The sequence below is a fragment of the Rhipicephalus sanguineus genome, chromosome 11, assembly GCF_013339695.2.
Source record: "Rhipicephalus sanguineus isolate Rsan-2018 chromosome 11, BIME_Rsan_1.4, whole genome shotgun sequence".
Classification (NCBI taxonomy): domain Eukaryota; kingdom Metazoa; phylum Arthropoda; class Arachnida; order Ixodida; family Ixodidae; genus Rhipicephalus; species Rhipicephalus sanguineus.
In genome coordinates, this window is record NC_051186.1 from 120,659,842 (window position 1) to 120,671,560 (window position 11,719).

An 11,719-nucleotide genomic window follows, 5' to 3' on the forward strand; every position below is an offset into this window, starting at 1 on the left:
CGTAGTGAGCGGTCGTGGTTGCTAGATGGCGCTTATGAGTACTCTAGGAGCGGCCAGATATGACAGCAAGCTGCGACCCTCCGGTCAGGAAAAAGAAATCATCAATAAAAAGGTATAAACATATTAAAAACAATGCCTTCGTAGCCTTCGGCCACCCACTCTTCTGCAACTGGATAAGATGAATATACCTAACCGAATTCAACCAGCATACTTACACGCATACAACCTATACTGCTTAGCACTGGCCAATAATGGTTAATGTCGACTAACTGTTGGTTAATGTTGCACGGTGTTTCATAACGTTGGCTAAGCGATGGCAGACGCTAACTAGACTTGGCTGCGCTCTTGATGAGATTCCGATTAATGGGCTGGATATAGCCAGGACTGCAGCCAAAAAAGGGTCTAGTGTCCTGGCTATATCTGGCACTTTACGAAGTATACGATTAAGGGTGTAGTGTTTGCTATCTTTCGTGTTGACAGCAAGATTGTCTTCCTAATTGAATCTGAATGCAATGGTTAAGTTGGCGACCTTTTTTTTTCTCTCTGTATCTTTCTCTTTTGAAACGTCTGAGAAATTAAAAGGTACCAGCCTGTTCACTTTATTACCACGACATCAATTTGTTGGTCTTTTTCTACATTATAGAGAAACGTTCATGGAGCGAACCAGAATGAATATCTAAATTTTAAACAAAATTTGACAGATCTGGCAAGCATAAGAAGCAATATAAAACGATAATTTGGACAAAGTGTGCTCGGTGTGTCGTGTGAACTTATGTTAACGCGCACAAACAAGGAAATAAACGTAGCGGGGGTCAATTAAGTAGGCCCCTCCGACAAAGGCCTCTGTCTTATACTGACCTTAAGATAAAATAATGAGGAAGAAGGCTCCAGCACCCATGGTGCCTTACTGGAGTGACCAGAACACAATGGAAGTTAATTAAATCAGAGGGGTGAAAAATGTCCCGCGCCATCTTGTAACCCCCCGTAAGCGTGCACCCACCTCGATATAATGCCGTGCGGAATAGGTCGAGTGGGTGGCGTGGCAATTATTCGAACAGCGTCGTTCGTCGTGTACTGCTCCTTCGAGCGCGAAGGGTCAAACGAGTGCGCGGTGGCATCGAAAAAGAAAAATCACATCCCGCTTCGTTTCACCCTTCCGCGCAGTCGCGCCGCCATTGTATGCACGCCCGAGAAGGAAGCGATGCCAGAGGCGAAATGGGAACGAGTACTTTCTCCTTGGTCTTCCTGATATCGCCGAAGCGTATAGGCGAAAGTTCGGACACGGCCGCGGGTTACAGGCCACCGACCCGTGCGAATACGGACTCTGTACTGGGGCGCCGGCTTAATTTGCGATTTGGGAAGAGATACCGCGTGAACGACTGCGGGACTTCCTCATTGACTATCTATCCAGGCTTCAACCAGCAGAACATGGCACACAATTAACTCATCCCGAGTACGAATCAATTAACCAACGAGCCAGAAAACGAGGCTAACTATACTAAGGATGGGAGACATGCCCTCAGGGACGCGGAGGACGACACGAGGGTTAGCGGCTGGAGAAACCGAAACTATACGTCGGCACAAAGTTATGGCTCCATCGCAAACACGAGATATGGCGACTAACTATCGGCCAGACTGTGTACAGTCGACTGCACGAATAAACTTCAGTATGGGAGGGGCTGGCCGCTATTAACTGTTAATCGAGGAAACGATCGAATGAGATTATCGATACATTTAGGTCAGGGTGTAGAAGAAAAAAAAACGCAATGCGTCTGTAATGAAGTTTGTGCGTACCCTGGTGTTTCAGGCGTACTAACCTAAAGGCTTCTAATAACATTCGCGGACGCACACCGCAAAAACACCCAGACAGTCTATAAATATAAAACAGCTGCACTTGCCCACAACAGTAATTTAAAAATGTGCAAAGTTATAAGGAATTGATTACTTCTTCATCCTGCACTTCAGGAAAGAATTCAGCACATGTTTGTGTAGGGAAAGAAAGGGAAATCTACAACCACGCGTCTGTAGCACGAAACCACAAGGAAATCCGTACGGTTTTCTCAGAAAGAAAGCCTCTTCGTTGCCGAAAAATTCGTCCCGGTCCGGGGAAACCTTTCTGAGAAATCCGTCTGGATTTCCTTGCGGTTTCGTGCTACAAACAAGTAGTTGTAAATTTCCCTTTCTGAACCTTTCCGCCACCTTGCGGCCTTTCGCAGAACCAATCTGCATGTTTGTGTAGCCTGCGAACTTCACCGACAACCTCCCGCCACGCATACGAAACTTTTTTTTTTTTCAATTTTCGGCGCTACACGTATTGCTTTTTTGTGGGCGCTTGAACGTCTCCTTCACTGTTGCAAAACTTCGCGAACTGCGGTGGGGGCAAGTTCAGTGAGAGCCAGAAGTATGCCAGGAATTTGCGGCCGCACCGAATAACCCACTTCCACACCATCCCACTTTATAGCCTGAGAAATGCTTATCGGTCGCATCTCGAACACGAAGACGCCGACGCTCGGCGCGCAAGCGCCTATACCGAGACCTGAACAACAAACAAACGGGTCAAATCGCACTCCCTCTGCATACTATAGACGCGTATACGCGGTACATACACCCCGTAAGAATCGCACGGCGTTCCAGTTTCCTAAAGCGAGGCCTACACGTTTTGTCGCACGTTACGTGGGACACGCACACCTTCGCACAGCTATATACGTACACACACGCCTATGTCTATAAACGGCCCGAGGCACGCGGCGCGTGGGAACGGGAGAAAGAAAATAATAAAACAAGAAGATGAAAAAAAAAGGTGAAACGTCGGTGCCGTCTACCGACGTACTTCCTTCCTTCGAACATACTTGCAGTCTTGAGTGAAACACCCGAGGCCCCGCCCTCGCATCTTAGTTTTATTTTCTTTTGCGTGTCCTCCGACTTTCTCGGCAAAAGCGAGCCGCCCGCCGAACCGACCGAGATATTATACGGATACACACACACACGCACACGCAAACACACACACACACCTTCCGGCGTGCGCCCGAACACACTTACAAAAGTACAGAAACATACGAGCTAACAAATAAACATACGTTCCAAGGAACGTATGTACTGCCGCTGATGCACATAGTATACTATATACGCCACGGAGGTATGCATATACGCTACAGATGCACGGGACTCATTCATGCATGCAGCGCCTCGTGCGAAAAGAAGAGCATCGCTCTCCGTTCCCACCGATGCACGCCAAAGGCGAATGTGCAGGCTAGTTGCGTGCAGTGAAGTCGTGACCTCCGGTACACAGTTTCCCACCAAACCTTATCTATACAGTCGAACCGGGCAGCTACAAATAAATGACTCGTATAACGAACGATTCGTTGCGACCTTTACAACGAAGTGACCTATACATAACGAAGTGCGTTGAAGCACACCAGCACTGTTGTTAGAACGTTTGACATTATATAAAATTATCGCGGTGCGATAGTTCAGATTATCCGCCTAGGAGGTGTAGCATCTGTGGCGTTACGCTGATAAGCACGAGGGTGTGGGTTCGATCCCGCGGCCGCGGCGGTCAGCATTTCGTTGAAGGCGAAATGCTAGGGGCCCGTGTGCTGTGCGATGGCAGTGCCCGTTAAATAACACCGGATGGTCAAAATTTCCGGAGTCTTCCACTACGGCATGCCTCATCATCTTATCTTGATTTCGGCACGTAACGTCACATATTATTATCATTCTTACTTCGCCCCAGCCCATTCACCTCTCATCTCGAGGCACGCGTGTCCAGTCGAGTGTGCCTTACACGACCGGACAACGACGTGCTATAGAATGTATAGGAAGGAACGTATAGGCGCGCTCCTCGGAACATGCTTGCCTATTAAATGCGCATATCTTGTCGAGAACGTCTTCGCATGCAGTCGTACATTTCCGCATGCGTGACGTCGCCATTCGAATAGGACAAGCAAGCTGTCGTAATGCCTCCCGACCAACCCCGAAGTTTTCAACTAAATAGCGATGCGACAGGGTAGACGCGGCCGGTTAGAACCCACGGTGGACAAGTGTCACGTCGCTGAGATGTCGCTCAGGACGTCGGTGTACGTTATACATACAAGAACGAGACGGGGACAAGAGCAGTAAGAGCACGACGCTCGAAAACGGCCACAGCTGGTCTTTGAACACAACATTTATATTTAGTTTTTTTTTTTTTTTTTCGAACTCTTCTGCGCGGTGAGGATCGCTGGCTGTCGGTTTCGGTGTGTCAACATCGGACAGCTGTGACGATGGCAGTTTTTTTTATGCTTCACATAAAACAAGTGCACGACGCTTCGAGTATCGAGGAGGCCCTATTCCGATCGAGATAGCGGGTGAAGGTCATACGGCCTGATGCTCAAGTGTACACAGCGAGCTCAACGAATGGCGTCGCAATATCCCTCCTGTGTACACATACAGCCAAAGGGGCAAGTCTATCACGACACTGCCACGCCGCAGCAACATTCGATACATTACATATGCCGCTTATATATATATATATATATATATATATATATATATATATATATATATATATATATAATAACTGTTGGGGTTTTACGTCCCAAAACAAAGATATAATTATGGGAGAGGCCGTAATGGAGGGCTACGGAAATTTCCACCCCCAGTGGTTCTTTAACATGCACCCAAATCTAAGCACACTGGCCTCTGACATCTTTTCTCCATCGAAAGGCGGCCTTCGCGATTGGGATTCGATCCAGCGACCTTCGGGTAAACCAGTCAGTAAACAGACAAGCACTATAACCACTGGATCCCCACGGCGGGTAGGTTTGTATACATACAGCGAATGCTTCCAGTCGATTAAGCACCCAAAGCAGCACGACACGCGATGCTCTCAGAAGGGATGCAACTACACTCTTAATCAGGACCCGAATAAAGTGCTAGTTATTGCCAGGAAATTAGACGACAAATGTCTAATTTCTTGGCTACGTCTAGCACTCTAGGCGGGACTTGGTCAAGAATATAAGGAAATTCGGTCAATGGCCGACTCAGTCACGTAGCCAGAAGGAGGGGGTGGTTCGAGCACTCCTCTCCCTCTCCGTTAAAATTTTTACATGTTGTATGCATATATGCACACGCACGCATGCAAACACATACACGCACGAACATGCATAAAGGGCTATTGGACTCCTCCCGAAATAAATTTCTGGCACCATCCCTAGCCTTACTGAAACAATCACACTAAGTTCTCGGCTTCACGTAAAAGCGCGAGAACACCGCGTTTAAGAGAACCGCTGACGAAGCATTAAATAAAAAAAGAGATAAAAGATGCGTGCAGTACGGGAAAGCAAGCGGCCCGTTACCACCCACGTGGTACCCGTGGAATCAGTGTGGACATTATATGCTTAAAACATGTACAACCGCGAGCGGGGCGCACCTTCACCCGCCGTGACCTCTCTGAACAATGCGAAGACGCATTTTTAAACAAAGAGAAATAAATTGCAGTCAACTATAGAGAGAGGTGCTTTGACACTCCGAAGAGTCTTCCGTTTTGCGAGCAGCCACGCGGAACATGAAAAATGAAATAATAATAAATAAACAGGCCGAAGGAGGCGAAGGGGAGCGGCACGCCGCACGCAAGTGTCAGTGTACATTTTATTTCTTCAACCTCGTCGTACAGGAACGTATACATAACAGCTGAATTTCCGTCCGTGCATAGCGTTGTTTGTTTGCCGACGCAAGATGACAGATATGTCCACCTATATAAGAACACACGCCCATTCGGGCATCCTATCACACTGCACGCAACTTCCGCAGAGGAAGTATCGAAGTCTCTCTCTCTCTTTGTCCGCACCCTCAAGAAACGGGGCCAGCCCTCGTGCAGTGTTGCACGAGGCCAATGGACGAGGGTGCATATATGCGCGCAACAAAGAAAAATAAGCGCGCATAAAAGAGGCCGGATAGCTTACAGCGACGCCAACACAATAGGTATGCGCGGCATGGGTCCACCAGGTATATGTCACAGGGTTATTATACGTAAGGCGCGTATATTGTACGCACAATCCCTCCTCGAGCGCAGCTCGGCGAGCCTCTGAATCCCTCGCTTCGTTTGTCGTCCGCGTATAAGCCGATTTGGTAAGCGCGAAGACGAGACGTGTTTTCGCGCCGGACACGCAGGACGACGCACACGTACAGTGCTCGAACAGATACAGGTACAAGTCATAAACAAGTAGTGGCCGAGCAAGGCACGCCGATCGGCAGTGTTCGTAATATGACTCTTCACGAGCCATATGCCGCAAAAATTTTCGAATCCGTCAAGTCTAAGTGGTGTTACCAAATTATAGAGATCACGTTCCGCAGCTTTCTCTCTCAACTCAACGCAGCGAGCGCGCGGAAAGCTGCGCGCGGCGTGAGGGGAGGGCGGGAGGGCGGAGGTGCGAGGAGGCGACGTCAGCGCCGGCGGCATTTTTTTTCATTTTTTTTCTCTCTGGCGTCTCGGCGCAACCACGTGGTCTGTGCCGCCACTTCCGGTCGGCTTGCGTCGTTTTCGTCGAGCGGAAGTCGATCGCGTCTGTGTATCGCGCTGTGCTTGAAAACTGTGCGTCGGTTTGGTAATGTTGGGTGTGCACCTCGAACGCCGTAGTGTTTTCATCGCTCTGCCAACCTGGAAGCCTAGCGTGCGCGCTCGTTTTGGACCGAATGACAGCTGAGATCGGTTTCGGCCCATACTCCGATACACCGCCCCGTAAGACGGCACTGGCAGACGACCCCCGAAGCGCCGCCATTACCGGACGCCAGCATTGTTATCGGAGACACGCTGCGCCCGTGCCTCGGTCGGTCGTGAGAACGTGCCGACGATGCAGTTCTCAGCTGACGAGGCAACACTCGAACTGCTGCCACTCTCAACGGCAACCGGCGATGGTCAAAAGCACAGAAATATTCACGTTTTCGGCACTGCGCATGGCGAAGAAACGGAACCACGCAACTACGAGCAGACGAGCTGTCGGTGAGACCGGAAGTGCTAATATTAATGTTTGTTCGGTGTTTTTAACGCGATAACATAATATACACATACATATTATCTACTTATTGAACTCAAAATTAACAACGAAAGTAATAATGAGGGTGTTATCGTGATTATAACATCAGCCAATGGTGAACTGCCGACAATCGCGTCATATTTTGCGGACTAATACATCATTTGTCGAGAGAAGAGGGAGCGATTTTCAGCTGACTTTGAGAATTTATTGTAAATTCCAGGCCGTGCGCATCGCTTCGTAAAACACACTTAAGACGAAGACCAAAGAAACACATACGGCAGCACAGGCGCTGAACTTCCAAATGGCGCTCATTTCAAGTGATCAGTTATGCTCTGCGAATCACGTACATACATGCGCACACGTCATCATGAAATTTATCAGTTTTAGGAACCCTCGAACCAGGTTTTCCCCTGGTGAGGCACCGACTTGCTTTAATGTTACCATAAATATCCACAAACATGAACGATGTGTCTACCCTCCGCCCTATGAATACCTCACGAGAGCGCAGGGCGTGATCCTCCGCCGCATTCAAACTTACTCTTTACGTAGCCCTCACCGGCTGGCGCTAATTACATGCGGATCGGTTAACCCAATCTGCCAGAATTGTAGCGCACAAGAATTGGCCAAACAAGATCACATACTGTGGGGCTGTGCAGGCTTTCCTACCCCAAAAAAAAGCCCCTGACAGCTCCCTCACGGTCAGAATGGGAGGAGCTCATTAAAACTCTAATTAATGAAAAGCAACTATTGATGTCTGAGCCGAAAGGGTCGTTGCCTAAGTGCAGCCACGCTGAGGACCGCGCCACTCGGAACTCAGTAAAGTTAATTGCTTCTGGACGCTGTGAAGATGGACCAGCTCGGCAAATCAAGGTATTGTTGCTACGTAAAGTGCAGCGCGCACGGTAACGACGGGCGATAGAGAAGAAGCAAACATGACCAGTCCTGTTTGCTTATTCTGTTTCGTCCGTCGTTCCCGTGCGCGCTGCACTTTACGCATGATGAGGAAGCTATATTGTTGCTACGGGTACCCCCCCCCCCCTCACCCTGAAGTTGCAGCCCTGGGAAAGACAACTCTAACAAGTCCCCCACTACAGAACGTGGAACCCAAGCTCAAGTATGGGCGCGACGCTCACGCGGCTGAGCTATGCAGACGCTGCCCGCGAAGGCGGTTTGCCGCCGGATTTGCCAGCGGCGGCAGCAAGGACACGTGCGCGCATGCGCTCCTCATTCGGCCCGGAGCACTGCTAGTCAGCAATAGTTACATTGTGACGCACCACAGATGCAATTCGAGAGCTCTGCGCGTGCGCGGAAGTGGGGCGGCAGTGTTGTGGCCGTGGATGCCCCCAGTTGCCATAAGAGCAATGACACGGCAACGTCGAGCAGCGCCGCTCGACGTTGCTTTGCAAGCCTATAATCGTACCTTGGCTTACATGCATACGTAAAACCACAGAATTTGTTGTTGTTTTGTTTGAAATTTCGCCGTGGAATCGTCACTTCGTAGCCGGTTTCTGCGCGCACGCAGCTGTCTAAATGTATACGCCTTGGCTTATGTGTCGTACCGTTACAAATGGAAGCAGCGCTTGAATGGCAATATACGCGTCCGAGTTGTTTCCCGATCCGCTCGCTTTTAATTCAAGCTGACAGTAGAAGCAATGAGGGAGCACACTGTATATGAAAGTGATTTCCAAGACGGACTCGCCGAAGAGGCAAGTATACGCAGACATCGATATAAGGCCAATGCACTACGCTTCATTCCACGGTTACGCTAACGTCAACAAAATGCACAGGTTCCGCGCCTGGACGTTCCAATTCCGACGATTCAACTACGAGGAACACGCTTTAAGTCATTTCGATTTGCCGCTTTCAATCGGACGTGTATTCTGTCAAAAGATCTGCACACAAGGACGTCGTTCGTGTTCTTCTCCTTCTACTTCATAATTTTTCTGTAGCTTTATTCCGAAGCTATAATAAAGAAGGAATGCTAAAAACTGAAACGTTACAAATCACGAAGGATATGGCAGCCGTGACCGCCTGACCCGGACACTGTTCAATAAAACAGCTTGCTTTTTGACAGCGACTGAGTACGCACTCCATTTATGGACCTCTGGGGAATTTCCTAACGGACTGCAAGAGAGAAAAATATGACAAGAAAGCAAGAAAGATCCTTTTGTAGTAGCAAACCATCTCTGTTTCCGTTATATCATCTTTCCATCCAAATAACCCCCTTCCCCCCCTTCCCCAGAAAAGAAAAGAAAAAAATGAACACGTCGTTCTTCATCGACCGTCGCGATTTTAAGGTCTTGAAACGAGGACTGCCAAGCGACACTGCAGCGCATATCATCGACGTGGGGTAGCGTAACGCCCAGGCTTCTTTTCTTCTTCTTCAGGGACTTATGGGAGTCGCGGATATAAGAATAGAAAGAGAGGGCTCTTCACAAACCGGAAGCATTACGTGTTCCCACCCACTCAATCACGGCACTGATCGTTCCCTTAATATAAAGAAATGAAAAAAAAAAGAAAGCAGAAAAGCGGAAAGTAAGAAGGAAAGCGGAACTTTCGGCAGGATGTGGGGGTTCTCGAGCATTGTGCGCCAGCCCCATAGAATCGCGTTTTCTTGCGAGCTAGCTCGCTAGGCGCGCCCGGGATTTTCTTAGCAGAGACGAGAAGGGCGAGTTTTCACACGTGGACGGTACACATTTAACAGGACTCCTTAAATCGCTGGGGCAGCGCTTCAATTTAGCAGTGTTCCACAGGAATACAGCTTTACTGCAAGTTTATGATAAGGGAGCTCCCAACGGTTATAATGAAGCCTTATTATATGTGCAATCCTGGAGAGAGAGAGAGAGAGAGATGAAAAAAGGAAGGCCGGGAGGTTAACCAGATATTAGCATCTCGTTTGCTACCCAGCACTGGGGTGGGGGGAAATACGGGCAAGAAAGGGGGTTTAGAGAGAGACAGGGAGAGGGGAAATTTGTAGAATACCTCAGTGCTCACTTGTTGAGTCAATCAGAGTACGCTGAACAGCCCGGTCGACCAATCATAACCGATAACAAGACTAATACACCAAAATAGGGAGGGGGGAGGGGAGGTGAACATTTTTGAAAGTGTAACATCAAAACAGCGATGCATGCATGGCAGAACGCAGAAAGCTTCCTTCGTTCGCGTATCTTCGTGTTTTACGAGCAGATCGACGTTTGTTTCTTCACGAGACAAATTCGTCCTGTCCAGTAAAACGGGCAGCTTTTCGAAAAGAGCACTCGCATACGCGGGTAATCCTAACCTAAACACAAGCCCGAACCACTTCGACAATTGACTGGTCTCCACGCGAAAACCGTTAACTTACAACGACCGGCAGCTGTCATCAACGACGCCGGTGGCCATGTACTACTAGTAATTATTGGGGTTTAACGTCCCAAAACCACGATATGATTATGATGGACGCAGTAGTGGAGGGCTCCGGAAATTTCGACCACCTGCGGTTCTCTAACGTGCACGCAAAGATGAGTACACGGGCGTCTACGCCTCCATCGAAAATGCCGCCGCCGCGGCCGGGAGGGGGCTTGCTCGAAAACTGCCACAGAAAACGTGGTTTGCTGAAGAGCTCCACCTGATTGGCTAGTTTCGTCTTATATCTGCGAATGTTCTGTAATTGCCATATATAGCCCAACGCTACACGAAAATTGCACGTAGTTAATTGAACAGATTGCACGGAGGCATCCTTTCGTGCCGAACACATACCCCGCAAAACAGCCCGTAATGACCACCAGCGGACGACATAATTACGTCTTCGGATATTGCGTATTATAACTCGTGAAGAGGGCTCGCGGCTCAATAATCAATAATGAGGAGCGCGGAACATTTTTTTCCGAACGTACAATTTTCGACGCTCAAGTCGGTCGACGCGCGTGGAATCGACGTCCCAGCTCTAGTTATCCTGTATGTTTTCTTCTCTTTTTTTACCATTTTGTCCAACTTCTGGAAAAACGATGCTTTCCGAGCCAAATGCAGGCGAAGTACGGGCAACCATCAACTTCCAGATAAGGATTATCGAGTGGCAGCTTGCCTCACGCACCACTGCGACATATAAAGAATCAAGGAGTGATGGCGTATTCCAACCCATACACGGTATCCCTCGGAAAAGGATCGGCTGCGTGATTGATTACTGATCGATTGGATCTGTCGAACGTTTCGGAACAACAACAAGGCTATTTAGAGAAGGAGGCCAACAGTTTATTTCTGATCACGTGGGGCTCTTTTTTAAAACGAGAACAAGATTGAGTACACGAGCGTGTTTTGCACTCCAATCGTGCCGGAATTCGAATCAAAATTAAATATATCCCAATGAGCACTCGCTCGTTAGCAGAGCATCACGATCCTTAAAAAAAAAAACTTACACATTTACGACCTCAGAAGCGAAATGAGGGGGAAAGAGAAAGGAGAGACAAAAGCACTGTAGCAATATTGAATTTAAAAAAAATAAATTCTGGGGTTTTACGCACCAAGACAAGAGGTGCGCACGCCGTAGTGAGGTGGCTTCGTAATGGCCACCTGGAGTTGTAATAATACACTATACACCTAAGTCTAACGGGAGTTTACTGCGTTTCATGCGCACACCCCCACCTCCTTCCCTCGATGTGGACCGGCAATCAAACCCGCGCCCTTTTGCTTAGCGGAGAAACGCCACTACTGCCAGGCGTCGTATCTTG

At 48.6% G+C, this 11,719-nt stretch overlaps 1 protein-coding gene across 4 annotated transcripts in view; it reads right to left on the reverse strand.

The window, feature by feature from the left end:
• The window catches only part of LOC119374824 (echinoderm microtubule-associated protein-like 2), a 235,873-nt gene that overhangs the window by 163,469 nt on the left and 60,685 nt on the right, over positions 1 to 11,719 (reverse strand). The window lies entirely within an intron of this gene.